Consider the following 21,679-nt stretch of genomic DNA (forward strand, 5'->3'; position numbering starts at 1 on the left):
CTGGCCCATAAAATTATCCTGCAATAAATTTAGGAATTGTCGCCCCTTTGTAGTTTTAGCCTGCCCCCCCGACCCCAATCTATATCTGGATAGTTAAAATCTCCAATTATTACCACTGTATCGGCCCGGGCGGCCCTCTCTATTTGTTTATGCAGCCGACCTTCTATCTCTTCAGTGATATTAGGGGGTCTGTAGATTACACCAAGTATTATTTTTTCAGTATTTCCCTCCTTTTGTAATTCTACCCACAGTGATTCCACATCCTCAGAATCATCACACACTATGGCATTGTTCACACTGACTTTCATACCACTTCTTACATACAGACAGACTCCACCACCTTTTCTGTTCATTCTATCTTTGCGAAACAATGTAAACCCCTGCAGATTAACAGCCCAATTATGCGAGGAGTCCAGCCATGTCTCAGTGACCTCAACTATATCAATATGTTCCTCGAGTATCAAGGCATCAAGCTCCACAATTTTATTTGCTAGGCTTCTGGCATTTGTGAACATACACTTTAAATTTCCATCCTTTATGTTGTTGGGGTTAATGGGATTCAAGGGTGTAAGTTTTATTTTCCTATGAAGCCTATTCCTATTAACTATTCTAACCCCTCCCTCCGCTCCACCCCCAGGTACATTATTAAGTCCCCCCTTTCTATCTACACTATCTTCCCCCTCTTTGCTGTAGGTTCCCTCCCCCCAATTCCCTAGTTTAAACACTCCTCCACCCTTCTAACCATCTTCGCTCCAAGCACAGCTGCACCCTCCCCATTGAGGTGCAGCCCGTCCCTACGGTAGAGCCGGTAGCCGGCAGTGAAGTCGGCCCAGTTCTCCATGAACCCAAACCCCTCCTTCCTACACCAGCTTCTGAGCCACTTGTTTACCTGATTTATAATCACCGTATAAATACTGTGAATTGTTTTGATTTTCCATTCTAGTTTTGGCATTGTGGCAAGTACCTTATTTATCGGCATATAACATGCACTTTTAAAACTTAAATTTAAGGCAAAAAGCCTGCCTGCGTGTTATACCCCGATAAATCTTTTGGTCACTGATTTAACCCCTTAAGGACTCAGCCCATTTTGTGTTTAAGGACTCAGACAATATAATTTTTACGTTTTAGTTTTTTCCTCCTCGCCTTCTAAAAATCATAACTCTTACATATTTTCATTGCCAGACTAGTATGAGGGCTTGTTTTTTGCATGACCAGTTGTCCTTTGTAGTGACATCACTAATTATATCATAAAATGTATGGCGCACCCAAAAAACACTATTTTTGTGGGGAAATTAAAAAGAAAAACGCAATTTTGCTAATTTTGGAAGGTTTCGTTTTCACGCCGTACAGTTTACGGTAAAAATGAAGTGTGTCCTTTTATTCTGAGGGTCAATACAATTAAAATGATACCCATTATTACATACTTTTATATTATTGTTGTGCTTAAAAAAAAAAATCACAAACTTTTTAACCAAATTAGTACGTTTGTAATTCCTTTATTTTGATGACCTATAACTTTTTCATTTTTCTGTATAAGCGGCGGTATGATGGCTCATTTTTTGCGCCATGATCTGTACTTTTTTTTTATACCACATTTGCATATAAAAAACTTTTAATAATTTTTTTATAATTTTTTTTAAAATAATATGTATAAAAAAAGTAGCAATTTTGGACTTTTTTTTTTTATTTACGTTCACGCCGTTCACCATACGGGATCATTAACATTTTATTTTAATAGTTCGGACATTTACGCACCCGGCGATACCAAATATGTCTAAATTTATTTTTTACGCGTTTTAGGGGATAAAATAGGAAAAAACAGACGTTTTACTTTTTTATTGGGGGAGGGTATTTTTCACTTATTTTTTTACTTTTAATTTTAAAAAAATTTCACATTTTGTTTTTTACACTTGAATAGTCCCCATAGGGGACTATTCATAGCAATACCATGATTGCTAATACTGATCTGTTCTATGTATAGGACATAGAACAGATCAGTGTTATCGGTCATCTTCTGCTCTGGTCTGCTCGATCTCAGACCAGAGCAGAAGACGCCGGGAGACGGAGAGAGGCAGGTGAGGGGACGTCCGTGCGGCGTTCTGAATGATCGGATCCCCGCAGCAGCGCTGCGGGCGATCAGATCATTCATTGAAATTGCGTGCTACCGCAGATGCCGGGATCTGTATTGATCCCGACATCTGAGGGGTTAATGGCGGATGCCCGCGATCTCGCGGGCGTCGGCCATTGCTGGCGGGCCCCTGGCTGCGATCAGCAGCCGGGATCAACCGCGCATGACACGGGCATCGCTCCGATGCCCGCGGTTATGTACAGGACGTAAATGTACGTCCTGGTGTGTTAAGTACCACCGCACCAGGACGTACATTTACGTCCTGCGTCCTTAAGGGGTTAAAGCTGCTGCTTGTTAAGTATTAGCAGCACTGCCGCGGACACTTTAAATCAGTGACCAGCGCCGTCTGCTCCCCGCTCTGGAAAACTCACTTGTTTTCTCCCGCACCATCCACAGGTACTGGTGGATAGTGCGGGAGACGCTGATTAAATTGAGCCCTACCTTGCCCGGATCTGCCCTACCTTTTAATCAGCTTCTCCCACACTATCCACCAGTACCTGTGGATAGCGTGGGAGAAAATAAGTGACAGTTTTACTTTTAATTTTCCTTACCTCCCCCCTCCCTCATCATTCCCCCTTTTCCCTGCTTTTTATAGTTTTTATTTTTATTTTACCTACTTGGCTGCACTTCGGCAGGTCAGGTCAGGCGGGGGGTCTTGCAGGCTGTGGTCAGCTAAGCAGATGAATAACGTCCTCTCCCGGCTTCTCTGCGTGGCATCAGTGACGTCCCTTTTCATTTCCTGTAGTCGCCGCACTGCGAACTCTGACTAGCGGCGGTTACAGGAAAAGTTATGTCCCTGATGTCCCGCGCAGAGAAGCCGGGAGAGGACATCATTCATCTTCTTCACTGACCACAGCCCACAAGACAGCCGAAGCACAGCCAGGTAAGGAAAATAAAAATAAGATGACAAGCAGGGAAAAGGGGGAATGATGAGGGAGGGGAAGAATAGCATAGGACACTGGTCTTCAACTTGCGGACCTCCAGATGTTGCAAAACTACAACTCCCAGCATGCCCGGACAGCCATTGGCTGTCCGGGCATGCTGGGAGTTGTAGTTTTGCAACATCTGCAGGTCCGTAGGTTGAAGACCCCAGGCATAGAATGAACATGATGAAGGGGGGGGGGGGATGAGGGGTTATAATGGGGGACATGATGAGACAGGGTGCGGGAATGATGAGGGGGGGAATGATGGGGGGGACATGAGACAGGGTGGGGGATGACGAGACTGGGGAATGATGAGGGGACATGATGAGACAGGGTTGGCGATGATGAGACAGGAAATGATGATGGGGGGCATGATGAGACAGGGTGGGGGATGATGAGATGGGGTAATTATGGTGGGGGAGGCACTAAGTGCTTAATGTCTGTATGGCTAGTGGTGGTCTATGACGGGGAAATGATGAGACATGGTGGGATGTTGAGACATGGGGGGTGGCGATGAGAGGGGTAAATGTGGCACAGGGACTGATAAAAGGGAAGGAATGATGTGGCACTGGAGGGGATGGGACCAAACTGAGGTGCAGAAGAAAACAAAGTTGGGGGGATGATGTGGCATTATGTCAGTCATTTATTTTATATTTTATTTCCCGGTTAAAATGGGGGTGCGTGTTACATGCCAGTGCGTGTTATACACCGATAAATACGGTACATATGAGCACATGGTTTTCATAGGCTTCACATGTACTTAGAGAGGTTATGCAGCAAAAACGGACTTAATCCCCTATCCACAGTATAAGTAGCTTGTCACTGGGGGGCCCCTTACAATCTCCTTCTTGGCTCTCCGAGCAGGGGTCAGCATGCACTCTACTTGCATCTCTATGGGAGAGCCAGAGATACACGAGCGCTGTACTATTTTTTGCTAATACTTGCTAATTGCTAATACTATTTATTGTTATGCACCTTTGTACTCTCTCTATTTATCAGATTTTGTATCTGTCTTTATTAACCTCTTAAGGATGAAGGGCATACATGTACACCCTTCGCCCACTCCCGTTCTATATCACTCACTCAGGAGCTTAGCGTGCATCACAGATGGATGGCTAATGGTGGACATCAGGGATCACTGTGATGCCCGGCATTAACACCTTAAACACCATTATCAAAGTTGATTGCGGCATCTAAAACGTAATTTAAAAAAATTATAAAAATTCCCTGCTGCTCAGCATAAGGTATTGCTACGTGCGTAAATTTCAGAACTAGCATATATGTAAAAAAAAAAAAAAATCAAAGTCCAGAATTGCGTATTTTTGGTCACTTCGTACAACCTAAAGAAATGTTGAAATAGCAGTTATAGTCCAATTGAAACAAAAATGGTATTGATCAAAACTGCAGATCATGGTGCAAAAAAAAATTAGCCCTTACACATCCCTTTATACGGAAAAATAAAAAAATTATAGGGGTCAGAAGAGGACATTTTAAACATGCTAAGTTATTTACAAAACGTTATCATTTTTTAAAAGTAAAACAAAATAAAAACTGTATAAGTTGGGTATCATTTTAATCATATGGACCTACAGAATAAAGATAAGGTGTAATTTTTACCGAAAAGTGCACTTCGTATCGGAACTATTAATCGACTTTATCGGTAGTATTCGATAACTGGATTTGTGGTCAACGAATCCTGTTATCATAGTAACATAGTTCATAAGGTTGAAAAAAGACCGGAATCCATCAAATTCAACCTTTATCCCTAATGAGTCCCTACTGAGTTGATCCAGGGGAAGGTAAAATACCCTCCTACTAGAGGTAAAAATTTCTTCCCAACTCCAAATATGGCATCAGAATAAATCCCCGGATCAACTTTCTGTCCCTATAAATCTAGAATCCATAACCTGTAATGTTGTTCTCCAAAAATGCATCCAGGCCCATAACCACCTTCCCTGGGAGATACAGTGCATAGTGAAAGTATCCGGCCCCATTGAACTTTTCGACCTTATGCCACATTTCAGGCTTCAAACATAAAGATAGAAAACTGTAATTTTTTGTGAAGAATCAACAAGTGGGACACAATCATGAAGTGGAACGAAATTTATTGGATATTTCAAACTTTGTTAACAAATAAAAAACTGAAAAATTGGGCGTGCAAAATTATTCAGCCCCTTTACTTTCAGTGCAGCAAACTCTCTCCAGAAGTTCAGTGAGGATCTCTGAAGGATCCAATGTTGACCTAAATGACTAATGATGATAAATAGAATCCACCTGTGTGTAATCAAGTGTCTGTATAAATGCACCTGCACTGTGATAGTCTCAGAGGTCCGTTTAGAGCGCAGAGAGCATCATGAAGAACAAGGAACACACCAGGCAGGTCCGAGATACTGTTGTGGAGAAGTTCAAAGCCGGATTTGGATACAAAAAGATTTCCCAAGCTTTAAACATCCCAAGAGCACTGTGCAAGCGATAATATTGAAATGAAAGGAGTATCAGACCACTACAAATCTACGAAGACCTGGCCATCCCTCTAAACTTTCAGCTCATACAAGAAGACTGGTCAGAGATGCAGCCAAGAGGCCCATGATCACTCTGGATGAACTGCAGAGATCTACAGCTGAGGTGGGAGACTGTCCATAGGACAACAATCAGTCGTATACTGCACAAATCTGGCCTTTATGGAAGAGTGGCAAGAAGAAAGCAATTTCTTAAAGATATCCATAAAAAGTGTTGTTTAAAGTTTGCCAGAAGCCACCTGGAAGACACACCAAACATGTGGAAGAAGGTGCTCTGGTCAGATGAAAACAAAACCGAACTTTTTGGCAACAATGCAAAACGTTATGTTTGGTATAAAAGCAACACCACTCATCACCCTGAACACACCATCCCAACTGTCAAACATGGTGGTGGCAGCATCATGGTTTGGGCCTGCTTTTCTTCAGCAGGGACAGGGAGGATGGTTAAAATTGATGGGAAGACTGATGGAGCCAAAAACAGGACCATTCTGGAAGAAAACCTGAGGGAGTCTGCAAAAGACCTGAGACTGGGATGGAGATTTGTCTTCCAACAGGACAATGATCCAAAACATAAAGCAAAATCGACAATGGAATGGTTCACAAATAAGCACATCCAGGTGTTAGAATGGCCAAGTCAAAGTCCAGACCTGAATCCAATTGGGAATCTGTGGAAAGAACTGAAAATTGCTGTTCACAAACTCTCCATACAACCTCACTGAGCTCGAGCTGTTTTGCAAGGAGGAATGGGCAAAAGTTTCAGTCTCACGATGTGCAAAACTGATAAAGACATACTTAAAGTGACTTACCGCTGTAATCACAGCAAAAGGTGGCGCTACAAAGTATTAACTTAAGGGGGCTGAATCATTTTGCACGCCCAATTTTTCAGTTTTTTATTTGTTAACAAAGTTTGAAATATCCAATAAATTTTGTTCCACTTCATGATTGTGTCCCACTTGTTGTTGATTCTTCACAAAAAATTAGTTTTATATCTTTGTTTGAAGCCTGAAATGTGGCAAAAGGTCGAAAAGTTCAAGGGGGCCGAATACTTTCACTATGCACTGTAGTTCCACAGTCTCACTATTCTTACAGTCCTGTCTGGGCTCGTGTAGAAACCTTCTTTCCTCTAAACAAAGAGGATGCCCCCTTGTTAAAGATACAGTTCTTGGTATAAATACATCATGGGATAGATCTCTGTACTGCCCCCTGATATATTTATGCATAGTTTTTAGGTCGCCCCAGAGCCTTCTTTTTTCTAAACTAAATAACCCTAATTCTGATGATCTTTCTTGGTAATGTAGTCCTACCATTCCCCTTATTTACTTTGGTTGCCCGCCTTTGAACCCCTCCAGCTCCACTATATATTTCTTGTTCACTGGTGCCCAGTACCGTACACAGTATTCAATGTGTGGTCTGTCTAATGATTTGTACAGTGGTAGAATTATTTCCCACTCTGTGTCACTACAGCTAAATTTACTGTTAACTAAGAACCCTAAGTCCTTTTCCATGTCAGTCGTCCCAAGTGTTCTCCCATTTAATACATAATCCCAGCCTGGATTTTTCCTCCCCATGTGCATTACCTTACATTTATCAATGTTGAACCTCATCTGCCACTTCCCAGCACAAACCTTCAACCTATCCAGATCCATTTGTAACAGTGCACTGTCCTCTATAGTGTTTACTGCTTTACAAAGTTTAGTATAATCTGCAAAGATTGCTACTTTACTATTCAACCCCTCTACAAGGTCATTAATGAATATATTAAAAAGAATAGGACCCTAGACTGACCCCTGTTTACCCCACTAGTAACAGTCACCCAATCAGAATGAGTACCATTAATAACCACCCTTTGTTTCCTATCACTGAGCCAGTTACTTACACTTGCACACATTTCCCCCCAGCCCAATCCTTCTCATTTTATGCACCAACCTTTTATTTGGCACCATATCAAATGCTTTGGAAAAATCTAAATTTACAAGTTCCAGCGATTCCCTCTGGTCCAGTCTTGAGCTCACCTCCTCATAAAAGCTGATCAGGTTAGTTTGACAGGACCGATCCCTCATAAATCCATGCTGATGTGGGGTCATACATTTATTTTTATCAAGATACTCCAAAATAGCATATCTTAGAAAACCTCAAACAATTTACATACAATGGAGGTTAAACCAACAGACCTATAATTCCCAGGGTCGCTTTTTGACCCCTTTTTAAATATTTGCACCACATTTGCTATGCGCCAGTCCTGGGAAGCAGACCCTGTCACTATAGAGTTCTTGAATATTAAAAATAGGGGTCTGTCTAATACATTACTTTAGAACATGGGGGTGAATTCCATTTGGACTTGGTTATTTGTATATTTAGATTTTTTTCTCTACTTTTGTGGATTTTATCTGTTTTTTACATACTCAACTTTTTTTTCTAAATCTTTTTAATGACGGCACTGCTGTCCTGTTTAGTAGTTTAAATAAATGCTTTATGTTTGTCATTTATTGCCCCCTTAACATTTTAATTCATCCACATTGGTTTTCTTCTATTCCTGACCCTTTTATTCCCATAAGGCAGATACATATTACAGTAAGAATTTAACATTTTTAAAAGTCTCCCATTTGGTGTCAGTATTCTTGTTTTTCAGGACATTCTCCCAATTTATATTGTTAAGGGCTTCTCTAAGTTGATCAAAATTTGCCTTCCTAAAATTCGTCATTTAGTGGCCCCTCGAGAGATTCCCTCATTGCAGGACAAGTTGTAATGTATTGTATTATGATCACTATTGCCTAGGTATCCTTTTACCTGCACTTTAGTTTCTCTGTCAGGTCTGTTGGTTAATATTAAGTCCAGTAGGGCGCCCCCTCTGGTCGGGCACTGCACCTTTTGGGACAGTTAATTGTCTTTAGCTATAGTCAGAAACCCGTTTCCTTTATGAGATTCACAGGTCTCAGTCTCCCAGTTTATATCAGGATAGTTAAAGTTCCCCATTATTATCACATCATTTTGATTTGCTGCTTTGTTTATTTGCTTCAGTAATTGATCTTCTGCCTCTTCCATTAAGTTTGGTGGCTTATAGCAAACCCCTATCAGGATTTTTTTTATTTTTATCTCCATATAATTCTACCCATAATGATTCCATATTATTGTATCCCTCATGTATATCTTCCCACAGTGCGGCCTTCAGACTGGACTTTACATAATGACTTCTCCCCTTTTAAGTTTTGTCCGATCCTTCCTGAATAGACTATAACCCTGTATGTTGACCACCCAATCATAGCTATTCCAGCCATGTCTTATAGTGTTATACCCACTATGTCATAATTCTCCTCAGACATTATCGACTCCAGTTCGTCAGTTTTATTGGTCAGACTTCTGGCATTAGTCAACATGCAATTCAAGGGTGTATTCCCCCCCCCCCCCCCCCCCCCATGAAGCCTATCCTTATTAACTGTTCTAACCCCTCCATACGCTCCACCCAAAAGTACTGTACATTAATAATTCCCATTGCTCTATCTACCCTATCTTCCCCATCTATGTTGTAGGTGTCCCCCACCCAATCGGCCGATTTGTTGGAAAGGGAACATGTGGGCGCCGGCGTCCATGAGGCTGCTGCGGGCGGGAGCGGGTGTTCAGGCGCTATGCCTGCGGGTCCTGAATATCCTGCGCCGCTGCAGCCTCTGTAAGTGAAGTCCCTGAGTGACGAGCCTTGACTTTCAGTCCCACCCTCCGCTGACCCACTGCTCCCCAATCAGAGATCTGTGAGCAGGGGGTCAGTAAAGGGTGGGACTGAAAGTCTGGGCTTGCCTGCCCAGACATGTAGTTCTGGGCGCCATGCAGGGGAATTTTGCCGACCTGTAGCCCTGCATCGGGCTAGTAGAGCCGGCAAGACAACCCAGCGACGCTCGGTGTATCGTTTACTGTTTAGATCGCAGCTTTCAGCAGTTTACCTATGTGCCTCCCACTTGTAAAGGGACAAAAAGTAATGTGACAGAATAATAATCATAAATCAAACTTTCACTTTTTAATTCTTGGTTGCAAATCCTTTGCAGTTAATTACAGCCTGAAGTCTGGAACGCATATACATCATCAGACGCTGGGTTTTATCCCTGGTGATGCTCTGCCAGGCCTCTACTGCAACTGTCTTCAGTTCCTGCTTGTTCGTGGGGCATTTTCCCTTCAGTTTTGTCTTCAGCAAGTGAAATGCATGCTCAACCGGATTCAGGTCATTGGATAACATTCCACTTCTTTCCCTTAAAATAAAACCTCTTTGGTTGCTTTTGCAGCATGCTTTGGATCATTGTCCATCTACACTGTGAAGTGCCGTCCAATGAGTTCTGAAGCATTTTGCTGAATATGAGCAGATAATATTGCCCGAAACACTTCAGAATTCATCCTGCTGCTTTTGTCAACAGTCACATCATCAATAAATAAGAGAACCAGTTCCATTGGCAGCCATACATGCCCATGCCATGACACTACCACTACCATGCTTCACTGATGAGGTGGTATGCTTAGGATCATGTTCCTTAAGATCATGTTCCATGTGCCGTCCTGTTTTTGAGGCTCACCAATGGTTTACATCTTATGGTGAACCCTTGGTATTCACTCTGGTGAAGTCTTCTCTTGATTGTTGACTTTGACCCACATACGCCTACCTCCTGGAGAGTGTTCTTGATCTGGCCAACTGTTGGGAACAGTGTCATCCACCACAGTTGTTTTTCTGTCTTTTGGTGTTGCTGAGCTCACCGGTGCATTCCTTCTTTTTAAGAATGTTCCAAACAGTTGTTTTGGCCACGCCTAATGTTTTGGCTATCTTTATGATGGGTTGGTTTTGTTTTTTCAGCCTACTGATGGCTTGCTTCACTGATAGTGACAGCTCTTTGGATCTCATCTTGAGAGTTGACAGCAACAGATTCTAATTTCAAATAGCACACTTGAAATGAACTCTGGACATTTTATCTGCTCACTGTAATTGGGATAATGAGGGAATAACAAACCTCTGGCCATGGAACAGCTGAGAAGCTAATTGTCCTAATACTTTTGGTCCCTTAACAAGTGGGAGGCACAAATGCAAACTAAATTCCTACACCGTTTACCTGATTTGGATGTAAATACCCTCAAATCAAAGCACACAGTCTGCAGTTAACACCTTAACGAAGCAGGGCGTAAATGTACGTCCTGGTGAGCTGGTACTTAACGCACCAGGACGTACATTTACGTCCTATGCAAAACCGCGATCATCGGACGATGCTCGTGTCATGCACGGCAGGTCCCGGCAGCTGAAACCAGCCAGGGACCTGCCGGTAATGGTGGACATCCGTGATCGCAGCATCTGCAGCATTGTGGACACTAAAATGGATGATCGGATCGCCCGCAGCGCTGTCTCATTGTTTCGATCATCCAGCATGGCAGACGGAGGTCCCCTCACTTGCCTCCGCTGCCTTCCACGGGTCTTCTGCTCTGGTCTGAGATCGAGCAGACCTGAGCAGAAGATGACAGATAATACTGATCAGTGCTATGTCCTATGCATAGCACTGAACAGTATCAGAAATCGAATGATTGCTATAAATAGTTCCCTATGGGGACTAATAATGTGTAAAAATATAAAGAAAAATGTGAAAACCCCCCTCCCCCAATAAAAATGTAAATTGTCCCATTTTCCCTATTTCACCCCAAAAAAAGAAAAAAATAAATATATATATATATATATATATATTTTATATACATATTTGGTATCGCCGCGTGCGTAAATATCCGTACTATTAAAATAAAATGTTAATGATACCGTACGGTGAACGTAAAAAAAAGTCCAAAATAGCTGCTTTTTTTTTTTTATAACATTTTATTCCCCAAAAAATTAATACAAAATTTATTAAAAGTTTGATGTAAGCAAATATGGTATCAATAAAAAGTACAGATCACTGCGCAAAAAATTAGCCCTCATACCGCCGTTTATACGGAAAAATGAAAAGGTGTTATATGTCTTCAAAATAGGGGGATTTTAAACTTACTAATTTGGTTAAACCGTTTGAGATTTTGTTTTTTAAGCGCAGCAATTTCTTTCTTTGTCTTAGATCTTGGTGTTGCAACACACCTGCCGCGCTGTGGACGGGACGCTTTGTTTTTGAGCTGATCTATCCATTCCCTTTAGCCTTTTCCTATTATATACAAAAAAAAGTGTAAAAACGAAAAAAAAATTAACATATTTCATATTGCAGCATTGGGTAATAAAATTTTAGTGATCCTGTACAGAAGCCGGCGTAAATGTTTAAAAAATTTTTTTTAAATATTCAAATAAAAATCCCAAATTGCTGCTTTTTGGTCACGTCACATCATAGAAACTTTTTTTAATATGGCCATTGTACATAATTTTTCTAGTAAAATCACTTTAAATAAAAGTGCTGGAAAAATAAACCTGCGTTCTTAAGGGGTTAACCCCTTAAGGGCGCAGGGCGTACCTGTACGCCCTGAGTCCGCTCCCTTTCTAAAACGCGGTGCCACGGCTTGGCCCCGCATCATAGCGGATCGGGCCTGGCACCTAGCAATGGCCGGGACCCGTGGCTAATAGCGCTATTAACCCTTTAAACACTGCATTCAAAGTTGATCACTGCGTCTAAAGTGAAAGTTAACTGCTTCCAGCTAGCTCAGCACGAAGAGCTGGCAGACACAAGGAGGGTCCTTACCTTCCTCCTGCGTCGCCGATCGCCGAATGATTGCTCAGTGCATTAGATCCAGGTATGAGCAGTCAAGCGGCAGAATCATCGATCAATGGTATCCTATGAGACACCATTGGTCAATGTAAAAGATCAGTTAATGCAGTATTATAGCCACTACAGGGGGCTAGAACACTGCAAAAAAAGTTCATAAAAATCATTTAACCCCCTTCCCTAATAAGTTTGAATTAACCCCTTTTTCCCATTTAAAAAAAGTAAATAAAAATAAACATGTGGTATCGCCGTGTGCAGAAATGTCCGAATTATAAAAAAAAAATCGTTAATTAAACCACACGGTCAATGGTGTACGCGCAAAAAAATTCCAATGTCCAGTAGCTTATTTTTGGTCACTTTTTTTATATCTTGGAAAAATGAATAAAAAGCGATCAAAAAGTCTGAATAATACCAAAATGGTACCACAAAAAACGTCAGCTCACGGTGCAAAAAAAGAGCCATCATACCGCCCAGTACGCAAAAAAATTAAAAAGTTATGGGGGTCAGAAAATGACAATTTTAAACGTATAAATTTTCCTGCATGTAGTTATGATTTTTTTTCCAGAAGTACGACAAAATTAAACCTATATAAGTAGGGTATCATTTTAATCGTTTGGACCTACAGAATAAAGATAAGGTGTCATTACCTAAAAATGTACTTTGAAGAAAATAACTTTTGGGGGCTTCCGTTTCTACAATTTTTCTTCTATTTTGTCGCACATTTTCTTTTTCAGTTTTGCCATAGATTTTTGGGTAAAATGACTGCTGTCATTACAAAGTCGAAAAATAAGCCATCATATTCATTTTTAGGGGACAAATTGAAAGAATTTCGTTTTTTTAATCCTTACCTTTAAAAAAAATCATAAGTGCAAAAAATGAAAAACCCTCAGTCCTTAAGGTGTTAAGGACACAGCCTATTTTGGCCCTGACTGACTACACAGGAAATTTCTATTTGTGTGGGGGTTTATTGGGGGGCACTTCACTGACCCCACAGACCTGTCAGCTGAGCCTGACTGAGTGCGGCCAGGTAGGGGAGGGGGCGGGGGTGGGGGGAACAGATCAGGGGATAAGTTATGTTGTGTCTGGGCCTGCAGCAGCCACCGCTGGTCAGTGTTTTAAAGTTTGTGGCCGGGCTGTTGAACGCAGCCGGCACTGCAGCCACTTTAAATCAGAGACCAGCTGATTTATCGGTGTATAACATACAAGTAGGGTTTTTGACTATTTTAGTTTCAAAAGTGCATGTTATACGGTAAAAGAAAGATTTTTTCCAAAAACACAAAAAATCATAAGGGATAATACATCTTTTAATATATTTATAGAAATAAAGGGAACTATTTCCTACCGTTAATTCGGTTTCCACTAATTCTTCATGACTGCACCAAAAGGGAGGTTGCTCCTCCCATCACTGTTGGGACAAGAAATAGAGAGGATTGAAAGGTCCCCTTCCCAAACTCACTCCAGTGCTTTTCAAATGACTACCAGGATGTGAGACATAATGAACCCAACACCAACAAAATAGGGTGGGAGTTATGGTGGTGCTGTCATGAAGGGATAGTGGAAACCAAATTAACGGTAGGAAATAGGGAAGTAGGGAATTCCCTTTTTCCACATTCCTCCACTCTTTATGACTGCACCAAAATGGAGCCATACCATATAAGTAGCTCTATGGAGGGACCACGGCCTGCAGGACCTTGTGTCCAAAAGAGCAGTCCTTAGTGGCCAATACATGCAACCTGTAATGACTGAATGTGTAAAGACTTGACCACGCCGCCGCCCTTCAGATCAGATCAGGAGATGCATCTGCTTTTTCAGCACATGACGAAGAAATTGCTCTTGTAGAGTGTGCTTTAACTGATAAAGGACAATCTATCCCTTCTGATTTTATAAGCTTCTAAAATAGCAGATTTAATCTATCTATCAACTGTATCCTTAGAGGCCTTCTTGCCTCTATTCTTAGCCCCATACCGAACAAAAAGATTCTCATCTTACCTCCACTCAGCCGTAGCTTCTAGGTGTCTGAGAATAATCCTCCTAACATCGAGGGTATGAAAAACTTGTTCTTTCTGATTTTTGGGATTTTGACAAAAAGGTAAAATTAATCTCTTGACTTCTATGAAAAAAAGACACCTTGGGGAAAAAGTCTGAACTATGTTTAAGAACTATTTTCTCCTCTTTAACCTTAAAAAAAGGGTTTTCTAATAGAGAGGGCTTGAATTTTCCCTATTCTGTAGGCTGTAGTGATGTAAAAAATTAGATAGTGCTGTTACCTGCGCCTTAATAGTGCTACAACTAAGACCCTTTTGTAGACCATCCTGCAAGAACTCGTAAGATAAGAGGAATGTTAGTATTGTCTATATCAAAGGGTCTATCCCGCAACCAGAAATTAAATTTACGCCAGGTTCTAGTGTACACAGAGACTAGAGGATTTCCTCCCTGACTGGATTGTGGAGATGACAGGGTCTGAAAGACACTTTTGTTTCAGCATCCACCAATCAGGATCCATGCGGTGACGCGGAGTCTGCCTACTTCTGGAAACCATAGGGGACCCTGGGTAGAAGATTTTTCCCGCAAATCTACGCCACCTAATAGGACACGTACAAGTGTCAGATGCCAGAGCATAAAGCTTACACCAATCTCTGCAGTTCACTGGTTTCTAAAATTGAGCTAAATTTACCAAGTCCATTGTATTTAATTCCACGATCCTGTAGTAGTGCTATCTCCTCAATCATAGGGGGTCACCTCTCTTATATTATTTATCAGGCTGCTCTTGAGGCTTGCCACAAAGTCTATTGGAGGAGAACTTCCTATGACATACTGCTCCATTCAGAGCCCGCTATATGAGGAAGGTGATTCAGTCTTATATTTTGCTGATTAATTATACACATTCAGATAGTGTCAGCAGACCCTGCAGTGTTTGCTGACTCACAAGACAGTGGATGGATATGCTGTTAAAAGCCATATAACTGCACCCTGGGTGGACGTGTGTTTTTAAATCTCCATTCTCTAGTGCACAATATTTTTTATATAATAACTATAAAAGTTATGTCTTAAGGGAATTAGGGAAGAGTGTCTTATGGACACAACTGTTGTTTATTGATTGATATACCCTCCCTCTCTCGGGGGGCGATTTGATCAGTTGTTGAAATTTACCAAGTCCTGTGCAAACAATACACCAAGTTAATAGGGGGGAAATATTTACTACCTCACACAAACATTGATCAAAGTCCCCCACTGAGGCCTTTTCCAAAAGGGAAAAGGATTCTGACATCTGATCCCTTGGGGTACCCTTCTACGTTTGCCCCCCTGTTGGCACAAATGAACATTCTTTTATATATCCACAAGCGCTACTACCTGGAATTTAATTAGCAGCTGCCCAAGAACCCAAAAAAAGAAATTTACAAACTGACGCAACTTCTGATCAAAAAATTTATAATCTAAGTTCACACGTTCTGACTAATGAGGAAACACAATTATTACTAAAAGGTTTAACTTTCGCCCCCACTAATCCTTAAAATAAATTTGAGGCATATATAGGAATTAAAAAATTTATCCGGAATTTAATCCTCAAAAAATTCTTCCTTTAAAAATCCGATAGTAAACCAAAATCAGAATACGGCATCTTCAGGCATTAACACAGTACAACACGCATCACTAAAAAATAAATCCAAATTCTGTCCGATTAATGAATATTCAGAAGCATTTCATACCTTTGAGCATATGGTTACAAAGGACCTACGTAAATTAAAAAACAAACAAAAATTCCAACCTCAAAATTTGTCTCCGGAGGAAAGGAATGCTATAAAGAAACTACAGAAAAATAATAGTCTGACTAATCGCCCTGCGGACAAAGGGGGTAGTATAGTTGTGTTGTCATCAGAATACTATCACAAGGAATCCCTTAGGTTACTTAGTGATGACAAGACTTATAAACGTTTGAAAATTTATCCTACCGAAATATTTAAGAAAGCATTATGCACTTAAGTCACCTCAGGTAGAGATGAGGGTATTTTAAATAAACACGAAAGTGACAAAAAAATTTCAAAAAATCTTAGGATGCCTGTTTTTTTTTATTATATACCAAAGGTTCATAAATCCACTTCCAATCCCCCCGGCAGACCAATTGTGTCGGGGGTTGATTAACTGCAAACCTTTCAACCGTTTCTCCACATTTACAACCGTGTGTGGAGAAACTACCTGCTTATTTAAAGGATACTACCCATATTTTAAAGATTTTAGAAACAGTACGATGGAAAGAACATTACATCATTGGGACTCTAGATGTGACGTCACTGTACACGATTATTGAACATGGCAAAGGATGGGAAGCGGTGGAATATTTTTTAAAATTACATGGCAACATGTCTGAAGATTAAGTTAATTTTATTGGAAATGCCATTACATTTATTTTAACCCATAACTTTAAATATCAAGATGATTTTTATTTACAGACATGGGGAACTGCGATGGGGACCAGATTCGCACCCAGTTATTCAAATCTATATGTTGGCCACTGGGAGAATAATGCCATCTTCCCTAGTTGCAAACTGAGTGCGGGTCTGGTCCTCTGGCATAGATTTATTGACTGTCATTTTTATATGGGATAGAGGTGAACAATCTCTCCAGCTGTTTTTAGAGGATATTAATAAAAATGAGTTTTATCTACAATTTACAGCTGAGTTTAGTACCACCCATATAATTTTTTTAGATCTTAGCATCACGATTATGAATAATAATATATCACTACATGCACTTTCCAAAAACCAACTGATAGCAACAGTTATATCCATAAAAACAGCTGCCACCTGCTGCAGTGGTTGGATAATGTTCCCCGTAGCCAATTTTTGAGGGCAAAAAGAAATTGCACTAAGATGGATAAATATGAAGAAGAGGCGGAGCAATTACAGAAAAAATTCATCAGACGGGGCTATAATGATAAAGTATTAATGGATGCAAAGGAATGTGTGGGACGAATTGATCGGGGATCACTGTTGGAAGATAAGAATAAACAAAAAGGAATATCTACAAGAAACCAACAATCATATTACAGTACCTATCATTACTACTTACTCCACACAGTCACCTATTTACAAAAATAGTTAAAGAAGAAGTATCATGGACCAAATCACAAAAAAAAAATATCATGTGAAAGTGCATCAGCTCACCATTCTGACAATCTGCTCCTCATGTATCTCTCCCTTCTCCTGCAATCCCCTCTGAAAGATCGGTACTTCCTGGTCCATGGAGGTCCTTGACTTCCTGTCTCCCATAATGCCTTTCAGTTCATCACAGAAGTAGCCCAGCCTATACCAGTGCTTCCTAACCAGGGTGCCTCCAGCTGTTGTGAAACTACAACTCCCAGTATGCCTGGGAGTTTGTTTTGCAACTGCTGGAGGCACCCTGGTTGGGATACACTGGCCTAGACACTGATCACTTTCCTAACAGCAGGCTGTGTTTCCTCTCCCCCTGCTTCTATTCTCAGGACATTGTTCTTTCAGACTTACCTGCTGTCAGATTGTGATCAGTGCAGGGGATAGCAGGGATCTCCCCCTCTGCTTCTTTTCGGCACATGGTTCTTGCTCTTATAAACACTGAGCTGGCTGTCAGATGCTTCCTTGCCAAGGAGATGTAGACGCTTGCTCAGCTCACTGGGGCTACTATGATTGGCTGAAGCTGCACATGGGAGGTGCCCTTGCCGTGCACAGAGCTGGCTGAGCTGCAGGCAGCACACAGAACTATGGGAAATTGTGACATCACGGCCCCCAGCATAATGCAGCTCAATGGGGGGTCGCAAGTCATCAGTACAGGGAGCTGCTGAACTTCCTCTCTGAACAAAGAAGCTAGAAAAACAGGTTTTACATACAAGATGGGTAAAGTAACAAAGTGATATAACTTTTGCTTCTGCATTTAAAACACAATACTTTTTCTACATGAGACTTCTCCTTTAAAAAGCATTGGGACATTATCCAGGGTGACAGAGTGATTGGAGGAATACTTCCAGCAAAACCCACTTTCATTTTTTTATTTTAAGTGGAAACTTAGAAAATTAAATTGCCCCAACTTTACAATATACTAAACCTAATCTAACAAATTTTTCTTTAAAACCTGGATTTTTTCCCTGCCGGCAATGCAGGGCGTTCACCATAATGAATAATAAAATCCCAATATACACATTCCATTCACAGGACCAACAAGAAATCAAAATAAAACCGCATATACATAGTAAATCCAAAGGCATTATATACTGCATAAAATGCCCCTGTAATAAATTATGTCGGCCGCACATGCCGAACACTATCAAAAAGAATAAACGAACATATTTACAATATTAAAAGAAAATTTGAGGGGCATCCATTATCAAAACACTTTGCAGATAAACATGGATTAATATTAAATGGTACCTCTTCGGAATTGAACAAATAACACATCATTGGAGAGGAGGTGATTTTTTAGCCCAAATGTCATGAGCGGAGAGCAGGTGGATTTTTAATATAAATTCACCCGCTCCACTAGGACTCAATCATGAATTCGAACTGTTTGGATTTCTCTGAATGTACCAGGAATTTGAAGAATTCTCTTACCTGCCTTTGAGGAGATATAAGGATGACAGGGGAAGGAAGACGCATCCCAGACGAAGGTAGCCGACAGCTTACCGAAATGCCTTGGATATCTTTTTGTCCCAAACGAGCCTTAGTAGTGACGTCACTCACCAGCTCCAACTGCATCCGATCCCTTCAAGCGGCAAGCGAGGTAGAGACGCCACCGTCCGGGGCTGTTCTCCCTCTAAACCGCAAGCAACATCTACACAGCAGGATTTGAACACTAAGTAATGTATCATTACTGGAGAATATTATAACAAACGTACACCATTTTTTCAGTGTAACGGATGATCAGATTGGCGAGTCTGATAGTCCGGAACTTTTTCCAAATCAGGACCTGTCAGTTTCCTCCTTATTTAGAGGTAACTATCTTTTGCTCTTTACAGTAGTAATAGTGGAATAACACAGTTACACCACTTTAAAAAAAAAAAGTGATAAATGAATAAATTGTGTATCTCGCAGAAAGCATTAATCACCCGATCAAGTCTAAGGCTATACTCATATTCATATGATCACTTCAATAAATTAATATATGTAAGCATAATTTTTTGTTCTTTGTTCATTTCGTTGGACACTAATACGTTTACCTATAGCAAGCGCCTGATTACTATACATTTGCAAATGAACATTGCTCTTGCTACAGATGTGGCCTCAGTGTTAGCTTAAATGGAGATAACTCGTCTCTAGAGATGAGCGAACTTACAGTAAATTCGATTAGTCACGAACTTCTCAGCTCGCAAGAGGTGAAGATCCCCGGGGCTCCGGTTCACGTGTAAAAAAACGTGTATTCGAGCGCTCACTCCTGTAGAATAGCTTGGCTGGGATTGTGGCAGTAAGAAGTAGCCGGACACGGTTAAAGATATAATAACCGGATTTTATTTGGATAGATAACAGAAGATCTGTGATCTATCCAAATAAAATCCGGTTATTATATCTTTAACCGTGTCCGGCTACTTCTTACTGCCACGATCCCAGCCAAGCTATTCTACAGGCGTGAGCGCTCGAACACACCTTTTTTTTTACACGTGAACCTGAGCCCCTGGGATCTTCACCTCTTGCATTCTCCAGACGTCCAGGAATCCCAGGACGCCACTGTGTGAGCTGCACCCCCTGATTTCACCATTCCCTTTGCAACGGGATACAAGCGCGATATGGTGTTGTGCCCACTGCACAACACCAGAAGGTGAGCAAGTTTTTTTCACCTCTTTGTCTTCGTTATATCTGAAAACTTTTACGGCACATTGTTGCGCTTCCCTTTTGTGTTTCCAATTTTTTCTGCATATCGAACTTCTCAGCTCGGCGGTTGCTGACTTTTCCTGCATAAATTAGTTCAGCTTTCTGGTGCTCCGGTGGGCTGGAAAAGGTGGATACAGTCCTAGGAAAGAGTCTCCTAGTACTGTATCCACCTTTTCCAGCCCACGGGCGCACCGGAAAGCTGAACTAATTTATGCAGGAAAAGTCATCAACTGCCGAGCTGAGAAGTTCGTGACAAATCGAATTTACTGTAAGTTCGCTCATCTCTACTCGTCTCCTATAACCTCAAAGTAACCCTTCTGACCTTTGGTCCATATGGCCCTTTAAGTAAAGAAGACATCTTTAAGGAAATTTAAAGGAAAGATTATGGACATTTTCATTTTAATTCACTACTTAGTAAGTTTTGGAGTTTGTGAGAAAACCGGAGAACCCTGAGGTAACCGCGCAAACACAGAGAGAACATATAAACTTCTTGCAGATGTTGTTCATGGTGGGATCTGCCCAGAATCCCAGCACTGCAAGACAATGTTAAGCACTGAGCCACTGTGCTGAGATATCATCCTGAATTGAGCAGGATTGTACTCCTGCTCAATATCCACAGGGTTTATCTGAGTCAGAATAGTACCATCACCATTTCTGGGTCAGCGTACTCCCATTCCCCTTCTCCCAATACTGACTCTGAGGATACACCAGCAGCAACAGGGGTGTCATTAGAATCAGAAGAGGACTCTAGGGCTATTTTCACTCGGCAAAATCCTGGGAAAATTCTACTTGGAAATACTGCTATTAAGGAGAATGGATTCCCATTCACACAGCAAATTTTCCGCTGCAGAAAGTCTGTATTCCAGATTCTGCAAAAAACATTGAACTAGTTCTATAGATTTTGCAGAACTCAGCAAAGTCCACTGAAGTCAATGAGACTCTGAAATCTGGATGAAATCTGTGAGTGAACACACCCAAAGGAGATTTAAGGTCCCTTGATAAAGGAGTGTTTACAGCAAGAGGCTCAAATCTCCTCCCTAATCAAGGCCTATTGTCTTGCGTCCTGATCCCAGGACAGGGGGTGGGGGGTGGGGGGGGGGGGGGGGGGAAATCTTGCCTGGAGGAAGGAGACCAACAGGGGCCCCTATCGACCGGACCCCCACACTCTTTTGCGCATCCCTCTCATCCCTATCTTTGTAGGGAAAGCAAAAACACTGGGGTGTGTTTGGGGAGGGGCCCTTTTTAACCCTATTTCCTGTCCCAATAGTGATGGGAGGAGCAACCTCCATTTTGGTGCAGTCATGAAGAGGGATGCAGTGAAAATTATGTATATGTTAATATAGCCAAATTTATATAAATAAATTATAATTGTAAAAAGTAAATAAAAATGAATTTATCATAAAATGAAATTAATCAGAACATATATACATACTGATACTAACCGAGAATGTGATGTGTTAAATACCTATTAGTAAATTTTAACTATGTGAAATACAATGTCAAATCGATGGGCAGTTAGTGCGGCACAGTTGAAAAAGTGGTGTGAATAGAGGCTGATAAATAAAAACAATTACTCATTACACCG

At 41.1% G+C, this 21,679-nt stretch overlaps 1 protein-coding gene across 25 annotated transcripts in view; it reads left to right on the forward strand.

Moving 5' to 3' along the window:
• Nucleotides 1-21,679, forward strand: part of AFDN (afadin, adherens junction formation factor) — a 567,513-nt gene that overhangs the window by 166,136 nt on the left and 379,698 nt on the right. The gene's annotated exons all lie outside the window — the stretch shown is intronic.

This window comes from Hyla sarda, chromosome 3 (assembly GCF_029499605.1).
Source record: "Hyla sarda isolate aHylSar1 chromosome 3, aHylSar1.hap1, whole genome shotgun sequence".
In the NCBI taxonomy this organism is placed as follows: domain Eukaryota; kingdom Metazoa; phylum Chordata; class Amphibia; order Anura; family Hylidae; genus Hyla; species Hyla sarda.